Source organism: Megascapheus bottae, chromosome 13, assembly GCF_031878675.1.
Source record: "Megascapheus bottae isolate mThoBot1 chromosome 13, mThoBot2.hap1, whole genome shotgun sequence".
Lineage (NCBI taxonomy): Eukaryota > Metazoa > Chordata > Mammalia > Rodentia > Geomyidae > Megascapheus > Megascapheus bottae.
The window spans coordinates 14,542,278-14,555,529 of NC_143521.1; the positions used below are offsets into that span (position 1 = coordinate 14,542,278).

Here is a 13,252-nt window from a genome sequence, read left to right on the forward strand (position 1 = left end):
AGGCATATACTGTTAAATATGAAAGAGGAGGTTCCCTATCATATGATGAATGAAATGTCAACTCTGATATTCCTCTTGCCCATAGCTTATGATTCTTGAACTATCCCCAAGTATTTCTTCAGTCAAAGATGTTTAGATTCCTATTTGGATCCACCTTCAACACGTAATATCATTACCAGTGTAGCCAAACGCAACAGGTACTTTGATAATATATGCATAGTCTTTAAAGAAATTTCAATATGTCAGGGATTCATGGAGCATCTTTTAAAAGGAGGAGGTTTATGGCATTCTTAGTGCAATATTTCCTGAACAGTAACTGACCTGAAATATCTCCACACGGATCATATGCGACCTTTAACAAGACATTTCTCAAGAAAATGGCACCCCCCAAAACACATACATGTGTGAGGACACACACACTATTCACACACAAAACACTGTTTTTAATAGCCAGGGGCACTTTGGCACAATGTGGGGCGGTGGTTGTCAACATAAACAGATGGTCAAAGAAGTGGGCAAACACATCGTGTGAACTAGTTCCATAAATGAAGTTTTTTATTTCATTCTAAATGCCATACTTACTTAACCAGCTTTCAGACAAGATGATACATGTAGCCAGTTGGAAAGAGTTCCCTGCCAGGCTTCTGTGTTTTTATGACAAAATTAAAAGTCCACAGATGGAATAACTCAAAGCTAATTCTTACAGAGTTTGTTTAGCTAGAATGGGAAGAAAAAAAAGAGAATACCATATTGCTTCAAATTAAAGGCACATCTACAAAAAGATTTTTAATTGGTGAGAAAAGATGTAGAAATAGCTTTTAAAAATATAACAAGTCTGTTTTTAAAATGAGTGGAATTATTTATCTATTAAAATAGCAACTTCTCTCAAATAATTTGAAGGTCATCTAGGAAATTCCCAGTTCCAATCTCAACTACCAAACATCTCAGCATCCTTTCAATCAATGCTTTACAAAGCATCACAGTTTGCTATTTGCACAGCCTTCTAAAAATATGCTATCCTCCCATCAAGTCTTCACCACTCCTTAAGTTTCAAAATTCAAAAGTAAGAATCATGTATGAAATTATGGTGACAAAGGTGCTGCAAAAGAAGATGTGGAGAGGAGACTAGTTGCCTTGTCATTGTAATAATCTCAGGGAAAGACTTCTGAATTTGTTAATATTTATTTGGTCATTTTAATGACAAAATGATACAGAACTGATATTTTGTCAAACATGATAGCCCATATATAAAGCATGATATAAAGTAAACAATACCTCCAACTGAAAAAATGAAACAAAAAAACTGAATGGAAATCTCTTATATTAGCTATAGAGGATGAAATGTTCTGCCAAGTCTACCAATTAAAACACAGGATCAGGGGCCAAGAGTGTGGCCTAATGGTAGAGTACTTTCCTAGCATGTACAAAGCCCTGAGTTGGATTCCTTGGTACCACATACACAGAAAAAGGCAGAAATAATGCTGTGTCTCAAATGGTGGAGCTCTGGCTTTGAGAAAGCTCAAGGATAGTCTCCAGGCCCTGAGTTCAAGCACCAGCACTGGCAAATAAAAACAACAACAAAAAGAAAAACCAGGCTCAGGCATGTAAAATTCCTTTACAAAGGTACAAAGGAAGTTTATCTACAAGGTTTTTTCAATGCAGTAAACCTTTAGAAGTCCAAATTCATTAGGGAAAGAAAGAAGGAAGGTAAGAAGAGAAGAAGAAAGGAAGGCAGTAAGGGAGGGAGGAAGGAGTAGTTAACAGTAAAAAATAAATAAATAAAAATAAAAAATACCATTTAATTGGAGAGTTAAGTCCATTGATACTGAGAGTTAGGATTGAGAGATATTTATTAGTTCCTGCCATTTTTTAAAACTTTCATTAGGGCCTGTGTCTTGACAGTTCTTGTGGTACTTAGATGGTATGATTTTTAGGTGTCATTTATTTCTGTGTATTACATTTATGTTGGTTTTCTATGTGTAGCACATCTTTGAGAATTTTCTGTAATGTTGGTTTGGTTGCTCTGTAATGTTGCAGCTTTTCCCTGGAATGGAATGTTTTTATTGTTCCTTCAGTTATGAATGAGAGCTTAGCTGGATACAGTATTCTTGGTTGGTAGTTATTTGACTTCAGGGCATGACATATATCCTTCCAATCTCTTCTTGCTTGCATGGTCTCTGCTGAGAAATCTGGGGATAAATGAAAGGACCTCCAGGATATAAAAACAAAAGCCATATAATGAGTGATTGTTGTCCTTAATGTACTATCTTATCTCTCTTTTTTGCTGTCCCTTGGTTATCTCATATTGTTACAGTATTTCACTTTGTTATGTGATATATTGGATAAATGCATATTTGGTTATTTGAAAATGGATAGGGAAGGGGGGAAAACAAGATGAGGGGTGGGGATGGGGGGAAGGGAAATAGGGACCAAGACATGAGAAAGGGTATCAATATATGTGAAATAATGTACCTTCTATCTGGTGAATATAATGTAATCCTACTAATTACAATAAAAATATATGAAAAAATTAGATTATTTACCATCGCAGTACTCACTTTTTGCAACTATGATAAGGAATAACAACAACAACAACAAAAAGATAGACCAAAAAACAAAATGGTTTCAAAAATCTTTGTCAATCTGACATTTCTAGAATACAGATTTGGTTTGGTTTCGGGCTTTTTGAGACAGGGTCTTAATGTGTGTATCCCAGACAGATTTCAAAATCTGATCCTTCTGTACTATCTCAGATTCTTATCTAAACATTTGAATTGCCACTTCCCACTCCCAACAGAAGCAGTACCCAGTATTCCAGAAGGTTCTTTCATGCTTTAGCCCATCAGGTCAGCTACTGCCGCAAAATAGGACCACTGTTTTGAATTCAACTGTGCAGATCAGTTCTATTGGCTTTTGAACATCATCTGTGAAACCATACATAATATCCTCCTCTCCTCTGGCATTTATATGTCTATTTAGGTAGAATGTTGATTTTTCTAAACCACAGATGTTCATTCAGTAATCAAAACAGACTGCTTTGGATTACTAACCCTGACACCTTTGGGACCAGTGAGTCCTGGAAGTCCTGGAGAGCCCTAGGTTAGGAGGGAAAAGAAGAGAGGTAAACACCAAGGAAATCTGAAAATCCCACACATTCAACTTCTCCGTTTCATTCACATACCGATCTGTTTCCCATTTGTGCTTATTTCATTTGTTAATTGGGGCCAACTAATTACTTATTTCATGAGCACTTAAATGTTTGTCAGAAAGAATAAACAAATTTCATTCTAAAAAAAATTAAAAAATAAAAAATAATAGCCAGGATCAGTGGCTCACATTTGTAATCCTTTCTACCTAGGAAGCTGAGATCTGAGAATTGAGGTTCAAAGTCAGCCAGGGCACTAAAGACGGTGAAGTTCTATTTTATTTTTCATTGTCAGGATAATGTATAGAGGAGTTATTTACATTTACCAGGTAGTCGGTGTATTACTTCTCACACATTGATACCCCCTTTTCATGGTTTTGTCCCCATTTCACTCCACTCTCTCCCAATCATCTTGTGTTCCCCCCTTCCCTTTCCTATTTCAAATAAACAAGTAAATAAACATATATACAATACACCAGGTTAGATACAGTAACAATATGAGATTTACCATAGGGCAAAAAAAGAGAAGAGAAATAGCATAGTACATTAAGAACAACAGTCACACAAGATAAAGCTCTTGTTTCCAGATTCTGGAGTTCCTTTCATTTAGTCTCATCCTATATGACTTCACACTTTTATCTCCAATTAACCACTAAAAAAACCAGAAGTGGTGCCCAAGGGATAGGGCAGTAGCCTTGAGCTGCAGAGCTCAGGGACAGCACCCAGGCCCAGAGTTCAAGCCCCACAACTGACAAAAATAAAAGTTAAAAAAAAAGAAAATATGAGGAAAGTATTATTATTGTGCCAGTTAATTGATTTGATTTGATATAATTAGCTTACTGGTTTCAAGAATATTAAGTGCCTAAGGAAATTTATAGACCAGCTTCCAATGCTCTTCTAAATATACGTTACTTATTTCCACAGAAGAAAATTTTCACTGCCAAAGTGAGATGGACATTTCTTAGCACACAAATATGTACCCCATTTCCTTTCAAATGGGGTGATGTCAGAAAGTACCACATCTTCTTGATCCTTTCATCTACCAAAGGACATCTGGGTTGATTCCATATCTTAGCTATGGTAAATAATGCTGCAATGAACATGGTTGTGCTTGTAGCTTTAGTATGCCCTTGTTTTGGACATTTGGGTAAATGCCAAGGAGTGGGATTTCCGGGTCATAGGGGAGCTCTATGTTTACTATTTGAGGAACCGCCATACTGCTTTCCATAGTGGGTGAACGAGTTTTCACTCCCACCAACAGTGTAGTAGTGATCCCTCCTGGCCACATCCCCTCCAGCATCTGTTGTTATTAGATTTCTTGATTATGGCCTTTCTAACTGGAGTGAGGTGGAATCTTAGAGTTGTTTTGATTTGCATTTCTTTTATGGCCAGATTTCTTCATGTATCTATAGGCTATTCTTATTTCTTCTTCAGAGAAGTCTCTCTTTAAGTGGGGTGGTTGTTTCTTTGAGGATTTGTTGTTGAGAGATTCAACTTTTTTAACTGTAGATATATTTTAGATATGAGGCCCTTGTCTGTAAAGCTCACAGAGTGGGAGAAGATTTTCAAAAAGGGTTCTTATCTGATACATTTTTTAAAATCTTATATATTAGGTAATATTATTATGAACTTCCCAGGGTATTAAAACATGTAATAAGAGAGCAGCCTAGAAAAATATTGAAAGACTCATCTTTCTGCAGCAATCAAGGGTTCATCTTTCATTTAAAAAAAAACAACAACAAGCTGGATACAGTGTCTCATGCCTATAATCCTAGCTACTCATGAGGCTGAAATCTGAGGATACCGGTTCACTGTCAGCCCAGGCACTAAAGACCTTGCCCAATTAACCACTAGAAAAGTGGAAGTGGTGCTGTGGCTCCAGGGATAGGGTGGTATCTTTGACCTGAAGAACTCACAGACAACACTCAGACCCAGGGCTAGGGTGGTAGCTTTGAGCTGAAGAGTTCAGGGACAGTGCCCAGGCCAATTATCCAAGCCTCAGGAACAACAACAACAACAACAACAAAAGACCAAGGGGGAAAACAACAAAAACATTTCTTCCACATTTTGAATGTTGTTACCTTGAGAGAAAATAGACCATTGATCAATGTGGGAAAATGCTGGCCTAAATATTTATGAATAAATTTCAGTGTTCAAGCATTATTGTATTAATGTGGAAAGTCACTGTCCTAGAAGAAGGCTTCTATTTTGAGTTTCCCAACTTATTTAACCATGAAACTTGTAAACCAAGTGTGAAATATTAGTGTTCCATAGAAGTTATTGAAAAATGGCAGTTATTACTACTGTATCCTTATAGGCACTGCTATTTCTAACTAAACTTCATTTGCAACCCAAGAGTAAGAACTGAAAAGCACAAATTGTATTTTCCTTCTCTAATAATATGTTGCTTGAATTTTAGATTCTTGAAAATGTATGCAATACTCAGACAAGAACTTGTATCATAAGGTATAAAGAGAAAGTAAGGGAAAGATTGTCATCACTCTAGCAACAACCTTGAGCAGCAGTTTTACAGTTAGTCATTTTCTCCACATAGACAGCACTTGTATAGTGCTTGGCTAAGATCTTTTCATTCCTTCCTCAGACTTCAAATTCTGTGTTTAGAGGGGAAAATATTTCAGACATGAAAACAAGAATTAGATTCAGAAAGGACTGTTTTCATTCTATCTACATGATTCTATTAAAAAAATAACCCAGAATAACAGATCTATGAAGTCAGGGTCTTTGTATGCCACTCCTCCTCAGTTGAGAATAGGGTTTGGTTCATAGTAGAAGCTCAATAAAAATTTGTTTCATCATTCACTAGATGAACAAAACACAAACATTTTTTTTCCCCAGCCCTGGGCTTGAGCTCAGGGCCTGAGCACTGTCCTTGGGCTTTCTCAAGGCTAGGGCTCTACCACTTGAGCCACAGCACCACTTCCAACTTTTTCTATGTATATGGTTCTGAGGAATAGAACCTGGGTCTTCATGCATGCCAGGCAAGCACTCTACCACTAGGCCAAACTCCCAGCCCCAAAATGCAAATTTTGAATGACAACTGCAATTTTTAAGGGACTATAAGTTTTCTTTAATTAAGATGGAAAATTGAGAAATTATTTCTGTCTGTGTGGACTTGCTATTGACAACAATTATGGAAAAGTATTTTATTTTCTTCCCTCCATAAATTCATGCATTAGAATGATAAATGAAGTGCTCATTAGTCAACCTGAATAATAAAATGGTGGAGGTTGGCTCACTCAAAGCTTGACCTTTTTAAACATTTTGTTTCTTAAAAAAAAAAATGAAAGAAAAGAGAAAAAAAAAGAACAACACATCCTTCCCCTGCCTTCACTCTGATCCTGTAGTTAATTGGGGAATAATATCTCTCTTTCCCTCCCTTTCAAAAATATTTTTGTACATTTTAATGGGTTTCATTGTGACATTTTCATACATGTATAGAATGTGCTTTGATTATATCCCCCATTACTCTTTCTTATGCAACTTCTTTTAATTTTGCTAAATATTGCAGAATATGTTTAGTAAATGTCACCATCAATTGAAAGCTACATGATCATGGGTTGATGTATTTCCTTTTCTGTTCACATGTAACTAACAGTCATTGCTCTGTGCTCCCCTATTAGTACTGATTTTTCCAAACTGGTAGTGTGTGGTAGTAAAACAGTCATTTAAATATTCTCACCTTTTGGCCTGACCAGTAGCTTAATTATCAACATGAATACACACCAGGGATTTTTAATATCTTAAAAATAAACATTGATGCTACTATTCTGATTAAACTGTGACTTCATTATTCTTGTATTTAACATTGTAAAAATGATAGTTTTTAACATGCTGGTGAAACAAAGAGAAAACCAAAAGGTCTGCAACTGATAATATCATTCCCCCCCAAACCAGCCATGCTCCCCACAGCAGTTACTACTTGTGATTCTGGATAGGTCATTTAATTGCTCTGATCCTTGGATTTGTCTCTACAATTCAGATATTATGTAGATCATAGAATTTTTTAAGGATTAATCCAGAAACTATACTGATATGGCTTCACTGAAAATATATCTAAGCATTTTCAGGCAGAGATTTTTTATTGGAAATGTGTAGTGAAATTTTAACAGTATTAGGAGTTATTCCAGGTGAGGAGAGTAGGAGAGACAAATGAAGAGGACAGGGAGAATGCAGCCAAATTCAATGTATGTATTACATAATTAAGAAAAGTGATGGAAGGAGTGGATTGGGAGAGATGGGTGAAAATATTGGAAGGGGTGACACAAATCAGGACGCTTTCTATGCATAAATAATTTGGTTGAATGGTAACTCCTTAGTACAACTACTTAAAGATCATAAAAAAAAACCTAATAGTTTATTAGTCACAGAAGGGGTGGCAAAACTACTCACACACCAACTTCAACCTTCATTTTAGTGAAAATTATTATTATCATAAGTTTATCCTCCTTCTTTCAAAAGCAAGTAAAATAAGAGGACACTTGAGTAGCAGCAGGTTACACAGCAAATCCACAGTACAAGGTCAGAGACTAATAGACTATGAGACTGTTAACCAAGAAACTTAACTATAATGGGCCCCTGGAGTAAAATTCCCCCTTAATGGAATACACCTTATGGTCTTTCAGTCTCCTTCTTGCTCACTGTAGTCAATCATGACCATGGCATATGTGTAATTTCTTCTTTGAACTTTCTCAGCAGTTAGGAACTCTCAGAACTGCTGGAACTTCCTACCCCAGCTTTGTAGAGGAAAGCACAGAGACCCTGAAGCTTCAAGACAGTGCAGAAAGCCTGGGTTTAGGTAATTTAGAAAAACCATGGATGTGAGCATGAACCAGTAATAGGCACCTCCCTGGACAGTTTACCTTTGCTTATAGGTATGAGAAAATTTAGAAGATGATGAAGGTCACATGGCTAGTCCAAGGTCACAGACAGATTTGAAACAGAGGTGCCAGTACCCCACATTCGTACACAGGAAGTTAATAAAACTAAGTCTGTGAACTCTGAAGATCCTTCCATCTTAGAAAAACCACATGTGGGCGATGGGTGAGTCTTTTTCTGTGTGGGGACCCTGGAGGCAGGTGCGCTCAATCCGGAGCCAGCCCAGGAGTGCACTAACCTGTGCCTTTGGTTTTGAACAGCTAAGACAAAGGGAGATTCTGGGGTCTGGGCTAACCAAAAGATACAAAGTAGATAATCTTCAAAAAAGTATGAGCTGGAAAGAAACTATCTTTTTAATGCAAATACACACATACACATCTACTTTAGACGTACTTTATATCTGATTTTCAGACATTATCTATATATCACTTCAATGCCACGAACACAAGGTTAAAACCAGTAGACTCTGGTGAGCCATGTCGTCTGGTTTATTTTTGAAAGCAGTTGGTGGAGCAAAGACTTTGTCATCAGACTCTTTCCACCTTATTATTCAAAGTCAGTTCAGATGGACATAGTCCATCCAAAAGCAAAAATGGCTCAAAACTCTTTAAGTAAAGGATCCATGACTCAGGAACAAGTAGCTCTACATAAGAACACGTTCATCCTAGTTCTTCAAAAAGGAACTAGAATTAGAAGCAAGAACAACTCCCAGTGAGAGCCTTAGGCATTATTATTGTCCAACAAAATACCTGAGGGAATTCATGTGAGCCCACATTATATTCCATGTATAAAAAGGAACAGGAAAAAATGTAAAGAGAGAGGAATAATAGTGGAGCTGATATTTTACAGTGGTTACCTTTGAAAAAGCTATATGCACAGTCTATTGAGCATTGTGGCCAGAACTACCAGCTTCAAGGTCTCTGTGTCACAGATGGATTATCAGGAGAAAAATGATAATGGCTGAAGACTGTGTGGGTTTATTGTTAACTGGGGCAAGGAAAAGAACCGACTGATATACCAAGAATAATGAAAACATTCTCCTTGCTAAACAGCAAGAATTACTGGTTAAATAAGATGATAATCTGAGATACAATGTTTGTGAAGATTTAAAGGAAAAAGGAAGGAGACTGGTTTCATAAATTTCCAAGACTACTGGAATAATCTCAGCTATCATTTTCCAAGGAAAAGGAAGTACATGAGAAGTTGGAAATCAAACCATCTTCCATGATTATGTTCTGCTAGCAGAAAAACACGAACTAAGAGCATTTTCTATTTGGACACAAAGATTATTTTCTAAAACATGTTATTTTCTAAAATGTATTTATACCCTCTGCCTGAAATAAAAATACCTAATTCCTTGGTGGATGTTTTAGGCCTATCTTTCTTTTAAACAGACTATAGTTAAGAATTTCAGAGGATGTTTGTTGCAAGAAATAAACAACTGATCCTTCAAAGCACAGAGGTTGGTATGTGATTTCTCACACACTCAGAGGTTCATGTGCCAGAAATTATGGGCATTTTCTCTCAAAAAGGATCTTAAAAATAAAATTGATTCACTTTTCCAAATAGTCTTTACATGTTCAGGAAAGAAAGAGCTAATAACTATTTCCTTGTATACATTATTCTCATTGGGAAATTTGGGTTAAAAGTCAATTTCAGCTCTTTGTATGAATACTTTCTGCCTCTGTGGATATTATCATATGGCTTTTTTACATAATGACTAATGTGATTTTCCCTTATTTAGCATTCACGGATGTTTTATAGCACCTTCCTTAGTGTACCTCTTGATTTATATCATACTTGACGTTTGAAAAGAAGGAAGCAACTGGGCCAGGAGTGTGACCTAGTGGTAGAGTGCTTATCTAGCATGCATGAAGCCCTGGGTTCAATTCCTCGGTACCACATATACAGAAAAAGCTGGAAGTGGTGCTGTGGCTCAAGTGGTAGAGTTCTAGCCTTGAGACAGCTCAAGGACAGTGCTCAGGCCCTGAGTTCAAGCCCCAGGACTGGCAAAAAAAAAAGGAAGCAACTTCAAAATGCATCCAGTTGTAAGTCATTCATGGTTAATTTTGTTCCTAGAGCAGTCTGGACAAGCCATTCCATTGCTTCATCTTCCTTCTATGTGGCAATGGATTATAAAGGAACCATAGCAAGAAACAACTTTTACAGTTTCTACCTGAGTCTTAAAATTATATTTTTCTGTTTTTAATATATTTTATTGTAATTAATAGAAGGGTTACATTATATTCTCAGATAGAAGGTGCATTACTTCACAAACATTGCTACCCTTTTGCATGTCTTGGTCCCCATTTCCCGCCCCCCACCCACTTCCCTCATCTTATTTCCCCCCTTCCATATCCTATTTCAAATAAACAAATAAACATATATACAATATATCAGATAACAAGGTAAGATACTGTAACAATATGAGATAACCAAAATTATAGTCTTTTAAATCAGTCTACAATCTAGAATACTTTCTAGAGTTTTCAAAGATGAAGATTCCCAGGAAATGCATGAATAATATTTAATAATGTTTTCCCCACTCCAGCACAATTTACTTTTATTAAAAAAAATCCACCAATATCAGGAATGTTACATATTGAAAAAATGTATAAACAAATATCAACATCAAGTTTCAGAATGATTGATTCTTAGAGAAATTGCCCAAATCTTTATCAATGAAAAGATTTCAATGTTTCTCCTAACCTAGCACACTTATCTCAAAAGCATTTCACCTATAGTCATTATGAAAAATGCCGCCACAACTTTTTACTAATTTATTCTCCATGGAAGGTTATGTATTTCTAGCATATGAACAAATACTAAGTTCAATTTAGGAGTGGCAAGAGATGGGCCAACCAAAATGCCAGAATTGAACCAAAAGATTAGGGAATGAGGAGTCTTCCTTCTCCTAAATGTCATTGACTCCCGGACCCTTCTCTGGCCTTTGCATGCTCCTAAGGGAGCAGCTTTAGTGTAGCTCACATGGATCATCCATCATCATTATAAATCCCTAAATTTCAGTGACTATTTCCACTTCCAGAGACAGACTAAGCACCAAGACGCTGGAAAACCTGACTTAGCAGAAATAACACAACTCCTATTATTCCAAGTAAAAAGCACTAAAACTAAACCTATCTTCTCTTTTCCTTTCGTCTATTCATTGCCCCCATTACCTAGACCCTTTCTCCTACTTTCTGCACATTCCCAGGGGTCTCAGTCTTCTGTGTCAAGCTATGAAGTTTGTCCACATGATTGCAGCCTGTAATGTTTGCTCACTTTCCAGACTTCTAATTCATTTCTGTTCTGTTCATCTGGGTTCTTAATAATATATGCAATAATTAGCTATGTATTTGTTAACCATCTCCTGTGGACCAGTCACTGTTCTGTGTCTTAAAAGAAAAATGATGAACAAGATCAACAACAGGGATTTCATGCAGATTAGTAATCTACCCAGCTTTAATATACTACACAGGTATTTATTACCCACCTCCCATAATAAAACAGTGCAAAGCTGTCCTACAGAGATCAGTTCACTGACTGGAGACAAAACTGTAGATCGTTTTTATCTACATCCCATTAAACTTCCTTGTCTTACCTTCCCCACCCTTTCATTTTGTGTTCTCCTCTTAGGCTCCAGCTTAGAGTTGGAGCTCATGCCCTTGTTACTACTTAGGGTACATTATCTAAGCAGAAGCCAGCCAGAGAGAACAGTCACATGAAGTCTTTAATCCTTCCGTTACCTGACAGGTCTTGGAGAGTCTAGTAGTCAGAGGTTACTCTTCATTTGGGCATAAAATCAACATCTTGATTTCAAACATTTTTCAGCCCATTTTAGAAGGTTCTTCTTTTTGTGGTATTCATATTTATAATGTCCTAAATGTTGGACCTAATCAACTTTTTATCTCCACAAAGGAAGAAACAGAAACAAGTAAAAGACTAAGAACTGAGTATTTCCTAGATTTTGTGCGGGGCCCATTCTCATACGAAATCTCCAAACAGAAGATCAAACAAATGTTATTTGTACTAGTTTTAATAATTCACTTTGGCTAATAGTATTTAATAGATTTGCCCTTTTACTCCTCATTTGCTAAGTGTTCTTAAATATATCTCAGAACCAGAAGTGAGGCAATCTAAGATTAAGCATGATCACTAGGATAAACCACCAAGTACATAATCCATAGTAACATTTTTACTGAAATTATAGCCCTATAGTATCCTATCTAGTAGAAGCTTCATATTTAATTAATCCCCTATTTTATCACAAATCATCTATCCTCTTAAGACATTTCAGCACATATATCTACCCTTTGTGGACTTTACTAAGTACTACTCAATTGCTATTAATTTACTTACTTGTATTTTATTTGGTCTAGATTTTAGATTGTAAACATCTCAAGAAAGCAAGTTTTTATTGACAAGAACCAGGCAGGCCATAGAACAAGAGGATAATAGGTATGTCTATGAAATGCATGAACCAGCTCTCAAAGGATATTGTATACTTGGATCTTAGGAAATGCTATGGTAATTAAATTGTTCCTTTACAGAAGCATCTTAATTAGTACAATATCATTTTCTTATTGCTAGCGAGAGTGTATTATTGTCTCTAGTTTTCAGCAGAATTAATAGTTTTAAAAAGTCAGAATTAATAAATAATATATAATATCATGGATTACTGATGTAAAAATGGTGAGACAAGAACAACAAAAAAAGAAAGCTAGGTAATTAGAGTAGGGAAGCTTTGCCTTAGTTGTTAAAAACATAAATAAATGTGTTTCTTCAACTTTTCATAGTGTTCTTCTAGGCCTTCATCTCCAAAGTTCCCGCCAATTACAAAATTGTCCTTAATCATCATCTTTGACACTGAGTCACATGTGAAAACTCTTCTGGTCTCATGGGATTTTGAACCTACTAGGCTCTTCAAGGGATACTCTGCCCAGTATTTAAATATTGGCTCCTTTTGATCCTGTAGGTTTTTGTAAAGATTTACCTCTCTGAATTTCCTACAGAAACAGCCACATGGTTTCTCCAGCACACATCTTAAAGACAGCTGATCTTTAAAGATACCAAAGTACTGAATGTACCCCAGGTTGATTTTTAAAAACAACCCAGTGAATTAAGATGAGAAGCATCATTTGAGGCACAGAGGAAACTGAAAATTTAGGGCCATTTGTTAATATATATATATATATATATATATATATATAT

The 13,252-nt window shown here is 36.2% G+C and overlaps 1 long non-coding RNA gene across 1 annotated transcript in view; it reads right to left on the minus strand.

The window, feature by feature from the left end:
• Nucleotides 1-1,864: 1,864 nt before the first annotated feature.
• LOC150055556 (uncharacterized) overlaps nt 1,865-13,252 on the minus strand; it is a 30,214-nt gene continuing 18,826 nt past the window's right edge. The window contains exons 2-3 of the long non-coding RNA XR_016537445.1: nt 3,051-3,095; nt 1,865-2,209 (exon numbers count right to left, since the gene is read on the minus strand). This is a non-coding gene — a long non-coding RNA (uncharacterized LOC150055556). The remainder of the gene's footprint in view (nt 2,210-3,050; nt 3,096-13,252) is intronic.